At 35.5% G+C, this 10,968-nt stretch overlaps 1 pseudogene; it reads right to left on the bottom strand.

Annotated features, from left to right (window-relative positions):
* Positions 1–983: 983 nt before the first annotated feature.
* Positions 984–8,379, bottom strand: LOC141287223 (N-acetyllactosaminide beta-1,3-N-acetylglucosaminyltransferase 3 pseudogene; annotated as a pseudogene).
* Between the last annotated feature and the right edge of the window lie 2,589 nt (positions 8,380–10,968).

Here is a 10,968-nt window from a genome sequence, read left to right as displayed (position 1 = left end):
AATTGGATTGTTTTAACTTAATGCTTTTTAGAGTCTATTAAGGTGTTTTTGATATAGACATGTGTTTTCACACTACAGTATAAAGCTAAGACTAGTATTCACACTACATACTGCATACTTCACACACGTATGCCAACACGGAAGGCTGTGATTTAATTAATAAATAAATAAACCATATATTTAATATATCCTATTTAACATATGTTTAAGATGGTTGCCCATTTGAAAATCAGAATAGCGTATTCCAGAGAGCTGTGTAATATTTAGGTTATGTCTATTTAACTGTGTGGATCATTTTCTCTTTCTAAGATTAAACTAGAAACTGTTTAGTTTACATACAGAATACATTTAAATTGCGTTGTCGACTTAATAGTTGCTAGTAATTATTTGTAGCTACTGTAATTATTATTATTTTTTATTTCACTCAGGTGTCTACTTGAGAGTGTAGGCTATCCTCAGGAGTCATCTCCGGTAGTCTGAAGTTCATTCGTACGTCCGTCCTATTTCAATCATCCTATTTAGCTATAAAACCGTAGCCTACCTACATAACAGTAGCATAGCCTAAGCATCGTTGTATTAAGTTTGCAACAGGATCATTTTCTGAGAGCAACGATCGAAAACCAACACAATTAAACACATTTAAAATGAAAATACTATTAATGTAAATACTTTTTCCCATTCGGGGGGAAACAGTAAATCAAAGTGCCTTGTTTGTCTATGTAAACCTCTAAAGAAAACCAGATTAAAACACATTCATCTTACCTTACGGTTAATTAGCTCCTTTAGATAAGGTCAGCACTAGTATTTGAGCTGTTGTTCATGTTAAAATGCGCTTACACAACAATCCACACCTTGTATTCATAACTTGAGCTCTCTCTCCTCCTAATGAGGAAACCCGCACGAGTCTCTCGTTTATTGCTGTCTCTAAAGCCACATTTACATGACCGACACTATGAGTAAATGTAAATGGTACCGTATTTTATTATTATTTGACTTTACAAACAGTTCTGGCAGGAGAGCTCTGTCAACTTCATTAGGATTTCACAATGTGCATAAGTTACAAACGTAGTTATCAAAATAATTTATATCCCAATTAAACATTAAGGTTTACATGAACATGATTCTCTGTGAAAATCCATTACACAGTATTTATCAGTAAAACATGACATTTAAAAAAACTTCAACAAAAGCAGACATATCTTAAAACTAATAAGTAGCTTATAAATATTTGCACTTTGTACAATACAGCATGTACTTCAAAATACCCTTTTACACCTCTTATAAGTATAAAATCCTTCAGATGCTTTTCAGCAGTCAATTTTGCATAGAAAATACTAGTTCATCATTATATACAACACAATCTCAGACAAAAACACTACAAAGGCTGTCACTGAAATGGTACCCTTTCAAAAGGTATAATACATACCATTTAGATACTAATGTACCTTTAAAGGGGACATCGGATGCAAAATTCACATTTTTAAATCCCCAAATAACCTAAACAATCTTAATTATTAAGCCGTTGATTTTCTGATCAGTATGATGTCAAACTGCTCAGGCCACGCCCACAACATCCTATGGACTATCCTACATTAGCATATTCCTGCTCTCAGCCAATTGTAAGCTATCTGCCATTTTCTCCACCCTGATGTAGCAACTACTCGTGAGCAGTGCAGGTGTTTTGTAATTGGATGCAAAAGTGAATATATTAGTCTTCAACATCAGAGCCACTGAGAACACAGTGGATTAGTTTTGTTTTTGATAGTAACATGCCAATGAATGTCCAAAAAGAGAGGGGCAGAGTGAGCATTAGCTCATTATCATTTAAAGAGCAATGCAGTGAAACTGCTCACTGTGAACAGAGCTGTTTTTTGCATGGTAAAAAGGGTGTTGTTTTACTCGACCATTGAGGAATTTTAACCAAAGAATGTTCTAGACATTTTACGAAGATCCTAAAGAAACATACCAACTTGTGGAAAAAGGCCATCTAATGTCCCCTTTAAGACACTATATGCACCCTATAGGGGTAAATAAGGTACAGAAGTATAACTTTTGAAAAGGTATCACCCTAGTGCTTTTGTGCTTGTTTTTTCTAAGAGTGCACTCAATTCCCCTGATAAAATTAGATTTTAAAGAACAAGATATAAACATTTCTATACTGAGACGCACTCTCTGATCATTGAAAAACAACCATAAAGATCACAAAGACTAAAACATTTATTGCTGAGAAAGAATCAACCACCTTTTTCATTTTAGTTAAAGTGCAATACACCACACCACGCCAAAACTAATTTATGTTTAGAAAAGGATTCTTGTAAAGCTCATTATTTAAAAGCAATCACACATCCTGATCATTTTTTTCTAGATTTAACAAGGACTTTGTCTTTCCACATTGCAAATGTGGGTTTTGTATTTCATTCCACATCACAAAAATCATATGCGGCAGAAATCTGTGGACTAAAATGATTTCTCTGTAAAAGCAAGGGTGAAATTTGTCAACATTCGGAGCGGGGATATGCAGACCAGCGGTCCTTACGCCAAGGTGGGATGTAGGTTTGAGGCCAGCCTTTTCCAAACACATTCCCATGTAAACATCATCAATGGGCAGCAGCTCTATAGAGTGAGACATTCTGTAGATCGTTTTGGCCGTGAAGCTGGAGAGAAGAAAGCCTCCTCCGCCACAGTACGGAGGATACCTATCAGACTCCTGTACCTGCACTGGGACATAGTATTTACTTGAACGGTGTCTGATAGGACCTACGTTCTGGATGAGGTGCCCTGTAAAGAGATGTTTACTTCCATCATTGCCCTTCTGACCTTGAAGATACTCAACCATGTTAAACGTATTAGCAAAGATGTCATCGTCTCCATTTAAAAGAAATCTGGCATCTGGGCACCATCTTTCCATCCACTCAAAGAAAAGGATCTGCTTCAGTGTGAGGTTGAAGAATGAATCATGGAAGTCCCACTGTAAAATGTCCTTGTTCTCACTGTTCTCCATCTGCAATAGCTTATTTAACCTGCGCTTCTCAAAGCCGGTTCTACTCGTTCCACTTATGAAGACTCTGCGGATCCACACACCTTTGTGCTGTCTTTCCTTAGCCCATGTTTTCCGCAAAACTTCCCGTCGCTCGTAATTCTCTGGAGAACTCTTGATGACCAGCAGAAGGAAGACATCTGCAGAGTTTTGGGGTCCACCACACTTATCAGGCACGTCAAGAAGGATGGGAAAACTCCTGCAGTGTCGGTAAAGCAGGAAGTCTTGGATATGCTTTGGCAGAGTAGAAAACCCAGTCACATTATAAGCAGACACATTCTGCTCACAATACGAAGATGAAGGCTGGAGAGTTTCGAATATGGACAAATCGTTTTGATTTTGACTCGTTTGGAGTATCTCATTTACGTCTCTGCTCATCAATGTCACGTCATTTTCAAAGTCATTTTTGTTCATGATCAAGACCAGGCACACAACACCTGTCAGAACTAACGCTACTGTCTGCAAGTTTTTCCTTCTCATCTTTGCACCTGTTTAAGAACAGAGACACAATTCATTTTAATGTTACTCTGATACAGTACAACACACATGGGAATAATTACAAAATGATTTTTATTGACACCAAAATTTTAAAATAAAATTAGGTACGACAGGGTTAAAGGCGCCACCGGGGTAATATTATTTTCCTCTAAACCACTAGATGGCAGAAAAATGTGGCATAGCATTTTCCAAAACATTTGTTTTCAGTGATATACCTGCAATTTTATCTGATCCTTGACCCGATCGCGGGCAGCAGTGCAAAGTTAATTCTGTGCTTACCTGATCTAATATTTGATGTTTTTAGAAATGTTGTAGATTTAAGTAGCAAATTAAAAAAGGCTAAAATTATTCAATACATTTTGAGACAAAGGTCTTCTTAATGATTTTCAGTTTTGTTTAAGATGATTAAAGCAACAGTTTTCAAATAATTTAAGAATATGTAAAAGTATGTTATTTGGGGTAAATAATTACACAATAATCAACATAATAATTGACATTAAATCTATATTAAAGGGGTCATATGATGCGGTTTTTTGTTTTGTTAAGACTTAGCCACACCTCCCTAAAACAGCTTGTTTAAACACGCCCCCACTTCTCCACATCACGGGGTGAGTAGATGAGCATAACACCGCCCATATGTATATGGAAAGAAAGTGTTACTGGCTGTAGTACACTCTTAAAAAGGATGTGTTAAAAACAACACAGCCTGTGTTGTTTCTTAACACACCTTTGTGTCTAGTTAAGGACAACACATTTTGTGTTAGTTTTAACTCAACCAGTGTGTTATTCCAGCTAACACAGAAAATGTGTTGATTTTTTCTACACACTATTGTGTTATAAATACACAATTTGTGTCAAGTATGTTATTTTTTAACAAATTTTGTATGCAATAAAGACACTGCAAACTAATGTATAGTTTAAACACAATTTATTAAACCTGCTACTAACAATTACATAAAAACTCAAAAAGGTTAAAAAAAGAGAGGTAAACAAGCACAATACAGTCATTTCGACATTTTAATTGTTCCTTGAGTGAAAAGTTGTTAATGGTTTATACAATTTGTACTTTAAATTTTTAAATAATGTGGTATTTGACAACCTCTTAAGTATTAATCGTTTTATTTACATATTTTTATCAGCATACAAGTGGTGGTGAGGGTCGTTGAGATGAAGTCTCTCGTTTGTCTCTGTCACATCAGTAACTGCCACAAGTGCTTCTGGAGTGTCTTCCATTCAAAGCTGCAAGAGTAAAATAAAGATACTTTTGTTATTTATAGGCTACACATAGCGAATATTGTAAAATAGCGATAGCTAAAAAGGCAAGAAAAGCTTAAGCATCAGAGATTATGTTAGTGTTAGGGCAATTTGCACAATACATGGCACCACGAATGTTCATTTTCAAAGAGAAAGACGCGACGAACGAATGCATTTCCTCACGTGAGCACTACAACATGTCAATGATTAATTAAAAGCGATTCTGTTCACAATTAATCTAACAAAAGAAACTGTAAAGCTTGTTAAAATAAGCTCCCACCGTCGAGATGTGCAGCAGACGCAGCTCGCATCGGCATTTGTGAGGCAGTTTTCCGGCAACCATGTATATGTGCCAAATGCCCCTCGACCGTCTACAAACGATCACAAAAGACATTTTAAAAATGTATAATGGCAAATACAAACATTTCTTACCTTCACACATCAAAGTTATGTCCTGACGATGAAAACTTGAAGCACAAGAAAATTTGCTTGTCTCAGTAGAATAACGGCTCATGAAGTGAGACAATTAAGCAGCAATGTGATTGGTTGATATTTAACACATATTGTGTTGGACACACTGTGTTGGATATTTTCTTTTTTCTTTTTCGTTTTTAACACACATTTAACACAAAGTAACACAAAATGTGCTAAAATAGACATAACACAAACAATGTGTTAAAAATTAACACATCCTTTTTGAGAGTGTAGTGTTGCAGCTGCCATGTTGTGGAGACGCAGTGTGTTTTATTGCAAAAGCGAAAGTACTTGCCTTCCAAATGAGGAACTACGAATCAGTGGTTAAGTTATATTTACAAAACTGTTCTGAAACTGTACAATCCAAATATTTTTGAGTGTGTGATGCGCATTTCACGGAGGACTGTTTCCTGAACCTGGGAGAGAGCAGTTTACAATGCCAGCTGTACACAAAGGGTTTAGGCTATAATATGGGGCAATTCAAATGTTGCAAGGACAGTCTGCGCTTCTAACTGATGGCCTGTAACGATTGCAAATGCAGACATGGTGTTGTGTTTACGTGACGCGATGCGACGCGACGCATAAAAAGATAGTATGAGTCATTATAATCAGTAGTTATCTATGCAACATGTACATCCACCTTGCAGAATCTGCAAAATGTTAATTATTTAAGTGGGATCACACGAAATGCATGTTATTTTTTATTTAGTACTGACCTCAATAAGATATCTCACATAAAAGACATTTACGTATAGTCCACAAAGGAAAATAATAGTTGAATTTATAAAAATAACCCTGTTCAAAAGTTTACATACACATGATTCTTAATACTGTGTTGTTACCTGAATGATCCACAGCTGTGTTTTTTTGTTTAGTGATAGTTGTTTATGAATCCCTTGTTTGTCCTGAACAGTTAAACTGCCTGCTGTTGTTCAGAAAAATCCTGAAGGTCCTACAAATTATATGGATTTTCAGCATTTTAGTGTATTTGAACCATTTCCAACAATGACTGTGTGATTCTGAGATCCATCTTTTCACACTGAGGACAACTGAGGGACTCATAAGCAACTATTACAGAAAATTCAAATGCTCACTGATGCTCCAGAAGGAAACACAATGCATTAAGAGCTGGGGTTGAGGTTGAAAACTTTTGAACAGAATGAAGATGTGTACCATGGCTGCCAAATGATTAGTCACAATTAATCAATAAAAATAAAAGTTTTTGTTTACATACTATATGTGTGTGTACTGTGTATATTTATTATGCATATAAATGCACACATGTATATATTAAGGAAACATGTTAGATTTATGTAAAATATTTATATTTAATATAAATTATATACAAGTGTTTACATACAAATATTTTTACAAATATATACATATGTGTGTGTGTGTGTGTGTGTGTGTGTGTGTGTGTTTATATAAACATAATAAATATTCACAGTACACACACAAATAGTATATAAAAAAACTTTGAATCGATTAATCGTGACTAATCAGCTCTAGTTTAACTTTTACTTCTACTGTTTGTTAAACAAGTATATATATATATATATACTTGTTTAACAAATATATATATATATATATATATATATATATATATAGGCAATATGTATAGCCTATGTATTAAAAACGATAAACAATGATGTAACGTTAAATTATATAAATAAAGGAAAACAAAGTTATCATGCAAACCAGTTAATTTGTAAACATTATTTCATCTATGAGGTAAAAAATAAGCTAGTATTATAGTAAAAATAAATCAACATATTAGCTGAGTTGAATAACCCAGTTTGCTGGGTAAAATTTATGTAAAATGTGTTTTGTCCTATCCAAATCCGAATTGGATTGTTTTAACCCAGTGCTTTTTAGAGTGTATTACTAAGGTGTTGTTGATATAGAAATGTGTTTCCACACTACAGAATAATGCTAAGACTAGTATTCAACACTACACCCTGGTGAAAAAAAAACCAGCTAAAACCAGCCTAGGCTGGTTGGCTGTTTTTAGCTGGTCAAGCAGCCTGGTTTTAGCTGGTCATAGCTGGAAGGCAGGCTGGTTTTAGAGGGGTTTTGGCCACTTTTCCAGCCTGGCCAGGCTGGTCAGGCTGGGAGACCAGCTAAAACCAGCTACTTCCAGCTTAAACCAGCTAAGACCAGCCAACCAGCCTAGGCTGGTATTAGCTGTTTTTTTCAGCAGGGCATACTGCATACTTCACACACGTACACATGCCCACACGGAAGGCTGGGCTAAAAAAAATAAAAATAATAAATGTAATATATATTTAAGATATGTTTAAGAGGGTTACTGTATTCCCGAGAGCTGTGTAATATTTAAGTTATGTCTATTTAACTGTGTGGATCATTTTCTCTTTCTAAGATTGAACTAGTAACTGTTTAGTTTACATACAGAATACATTCAATTAATTTTAAGGTATGAATTGCGTTGTCGTTGACTTAATAGTTACTAGTAATTATTTGTACTGTAATTATTTTTTTATTTCACTCAGGTGTCGACTTTTTAGTGTTAATTAGTAAAAAAAAAAAAAAAAAAAACGAGAGTGAACAGGCTATCCTCAGGAGACATCTCTGGTAGTCTGACGTCCATTCGTACGTTAGTGGTTTTCCCTATTACTATAATATAATGGCAACAGTAGTTTTAATAATCGCTTTTTCCCCCCATTTACAGACCTATTTGGTTGAATTCATTTTTAAGACATAATATATTACATTACACAATAACATAATTAAGATTCATCCTATTTAACTGTAAAACCGTAGCCTACCTACATAACAGTAGCATAGCCTAAGCATCGTTGTTTTAAGTTTGCAACAGGATCATTTTCTGAGAGCAACGATCGAAAACCAACACAATTTAAACATATTTAAAATAAAAATACTACAAATGTAAATACTTTTTTCTCATTCGAGGGAAAAAGTAAATCAAAGTGACTTGTTTGGTTATCTAAACCTTTAAAGAAAACCAGGTTAAAACACATTCATCTTACCGTTAATTAGCTCCTTTGGATAAGGTCAGCACTAGTATTTGAGCTTTTGTTCATGTTGAAATGCGCTTACACAAGAATCCACACCCTGTATTCATAGCTTGAGCTCTCTCCTCCTTATGAGGAAACCCGCACGAGTCTCTCGTTTACTGCTGTCTCAAGAGGAAAAAACGGAAAGTAAAAAAGGTAGACAGAGGCTGGCTCTCAGAGTCTGGTCTGGTGCCTCCCTAGACAACAAGATGCGGTCAAGGTAGCCAGCACACTGATTAATCATTTGTAGAAACATTAAGACCAAATTTGGTGTTGGATGATAGATAGATAGATAGATAGATAGATAGATAGATAGATAGATAGATAGATAGATAGATAGATAGATAGATAGATAGATAGATAGATAGATAGATAGAGTGTGGTTAATACGTTTATAATATATGTGACCATGGACCACAAAACCAGTCATAAGGTTAAATTTTACAAAACTGAGATTTATACATCACACGAAAGTTCAATAAATAAGCTTTCTATTGATGTATGGTTTGTTAGGATAGGACAATATTTGACCGAGATACATCTATTTGAAAATCTGGAATCTGAGGGTGCAAAAAAATCAAAATAGGCTACTGAGAAAATCACCTTTAAAGTTGTCCAAATTAGGTTCTTAACAATGCATTTTACAAATCAAAAATTACATTTTGATATATTTACAGTAGGAATTTTACAAAAAATCTTCATGGAACATGATCTTTACTTAATTTCCTAATGGTTTTTGGCATAAAAGAAAAATAAAAAATTTTGACCCATGCAATGTATTTTTGGCTATTGCTACAAATATACCCCAGCGACTTAAGACTGGTTTTGTGGTCCAGGGTCACATATTATGAACCACTCTGTGTTCCAAGAAGTAGACTATTAAAATCCATTTCATTAAACAAAGTAAACTGCAGGATGAAACTCCTCAAACACTGCAGAGGCACATTTCCTGTAGAGCACGATTGTTTGACAGTATTATGAAATTAACACATTTGCCCAAGGTGGTCAAACAAAGTGCAATAAAAGTGATTTTGCAGAGTAAAAATGTTTCTGGGTTAGCATGTTATGTTGGTCCTGGAACAACAATGCTGTTGACCCAGTGACATGTGCAACTCGGTGAAATCTGTAAAGTTCACTTCAAGATACAGAGGAATGAGGATGTAAAGCAGGATGTGCAATATGACAGGAGCAGTGGACCCCCTCCCCCAAAAGTAAGACAGAAACCGTTCAGTTTGACCAGAAAGTCAACACACAAGATTTTTTAGTACACTTAATAAGTTGCATTAGTGTGGCAAAAGCTCATCACATCACCCGCCTTTCTGCTAATCTTCAACATTTTTGTATGACATACTCATTTTGGAGTGGCTAGCGCTTGCTGTGGACAAACCCTGGCACGGTCACATAGGCCTACTCTAGCAAGAAGCACTGCTTACTCACAGGCCACTTACAAAATATGGTCAATACAGCAAATTAAAAGGTTGAGAGATTAATAAACTCGAATCAGTTGTGAATTCCTGCATTTCACCCCAAAAAACTTGCAGAACAATGCCAAAATGCCTGACTTTACATTAGAAAGGGAAGAAGATAATTTGATGGCAATATACATTTCCTTCTATGGAATCTGCACATATGATAATCCGTTGAAAAACGTAAGGTCCATTGAAGTGCTTTGAAACACGCAGCGTTATTCTATGTGTTGACGTAATTTAAACTGAAACAGGAAGACAGGGTGGGACATATCAAGTTCGGTAAAGCCACATTTGACAGCCATAATCTCATCCAAATCACTATCAAATATACCATTCTCTGTAGAATTTAAATAGGTTTGATACGGTTTATGGTCTACGCCGACGTGCACGTGATCCGCTCTGTGCTATGGTGTCTCTGGACTGAAGCAGATGGTGTGCGCTGCAGTGGTTTGTGTGAAACTGCAAAACCACACTTCTTTCGGCCCAATGGAAAGCATATTTAAACTATCTGAAACGTTCCTTATCTTCTATATAGTGCACTACATGCCATTCACTGTACAGAAAATACTATTTCTGTGAACAAGTGACTGATTTTAGCCAGAGCTTCAGCGCCTATATATAGTGTCGGGGGCGGGGCACTTCAGATTCTAGAGAGCATTTGATTGGACAGAAAGTTTGATGAGAAGTTGAAGTGTAGGGTGATGTCATCAAAATCGTTGATCCATATTGGTGTAAGTGTAAGATTTGAATGTGTATATAAGGCATATTCCTACTAAAAGCCAAAAAACTTCAATTTTGATTTCATGTGGGATTTTAAGGCCCATTCACACCAAGAGTAGTAACTATAACGCTATCTATTATTGTCCATACTAACACACAATAATGCTCTGTTGCTTTACATGCTTGAGGTCTTTAAAATCTTTTTAAAAAGTTTTTATCCTTCATCAGTTGGTAAAAAAACATTCTTAAAGTGATTTATCATTCCTCATTGTCTATAGCTGTAGTGTGGACTTCCTATTTTCATAGATTTAGAGCAATAATAAAACAATGGATCATGCCCTCATTTCTCAATGACCCTGTCACTCTGCAGCAATTACCATTTGGAAACTTACCAAATAAATTATATCAGCGAGCACCGAAGAAGCCCACGTGATTCAAGGTGACTTCCTTTTCTATAGACACTGAAATGAGGTTTCCATCT

The sequence above is a fragment of the Garra rufa genome, chromosome 15 (assembly GCF_049309525.1).
Source record: "Garra rufa chromosome 15, GarRuf1.0, whole genome shotgun sequence".
Lineage (NCBI taxonomy): Eukaryota > Metazoa > Chordata > Actinopteri > Cypriniformes > Cyprinidae > Garra > Garra rufa.
The sequence above is the reverse complement of the archived record's forward strand: the minus strand, read 5'-3'. Positions and strand labels throughout refer to the sequence as shown.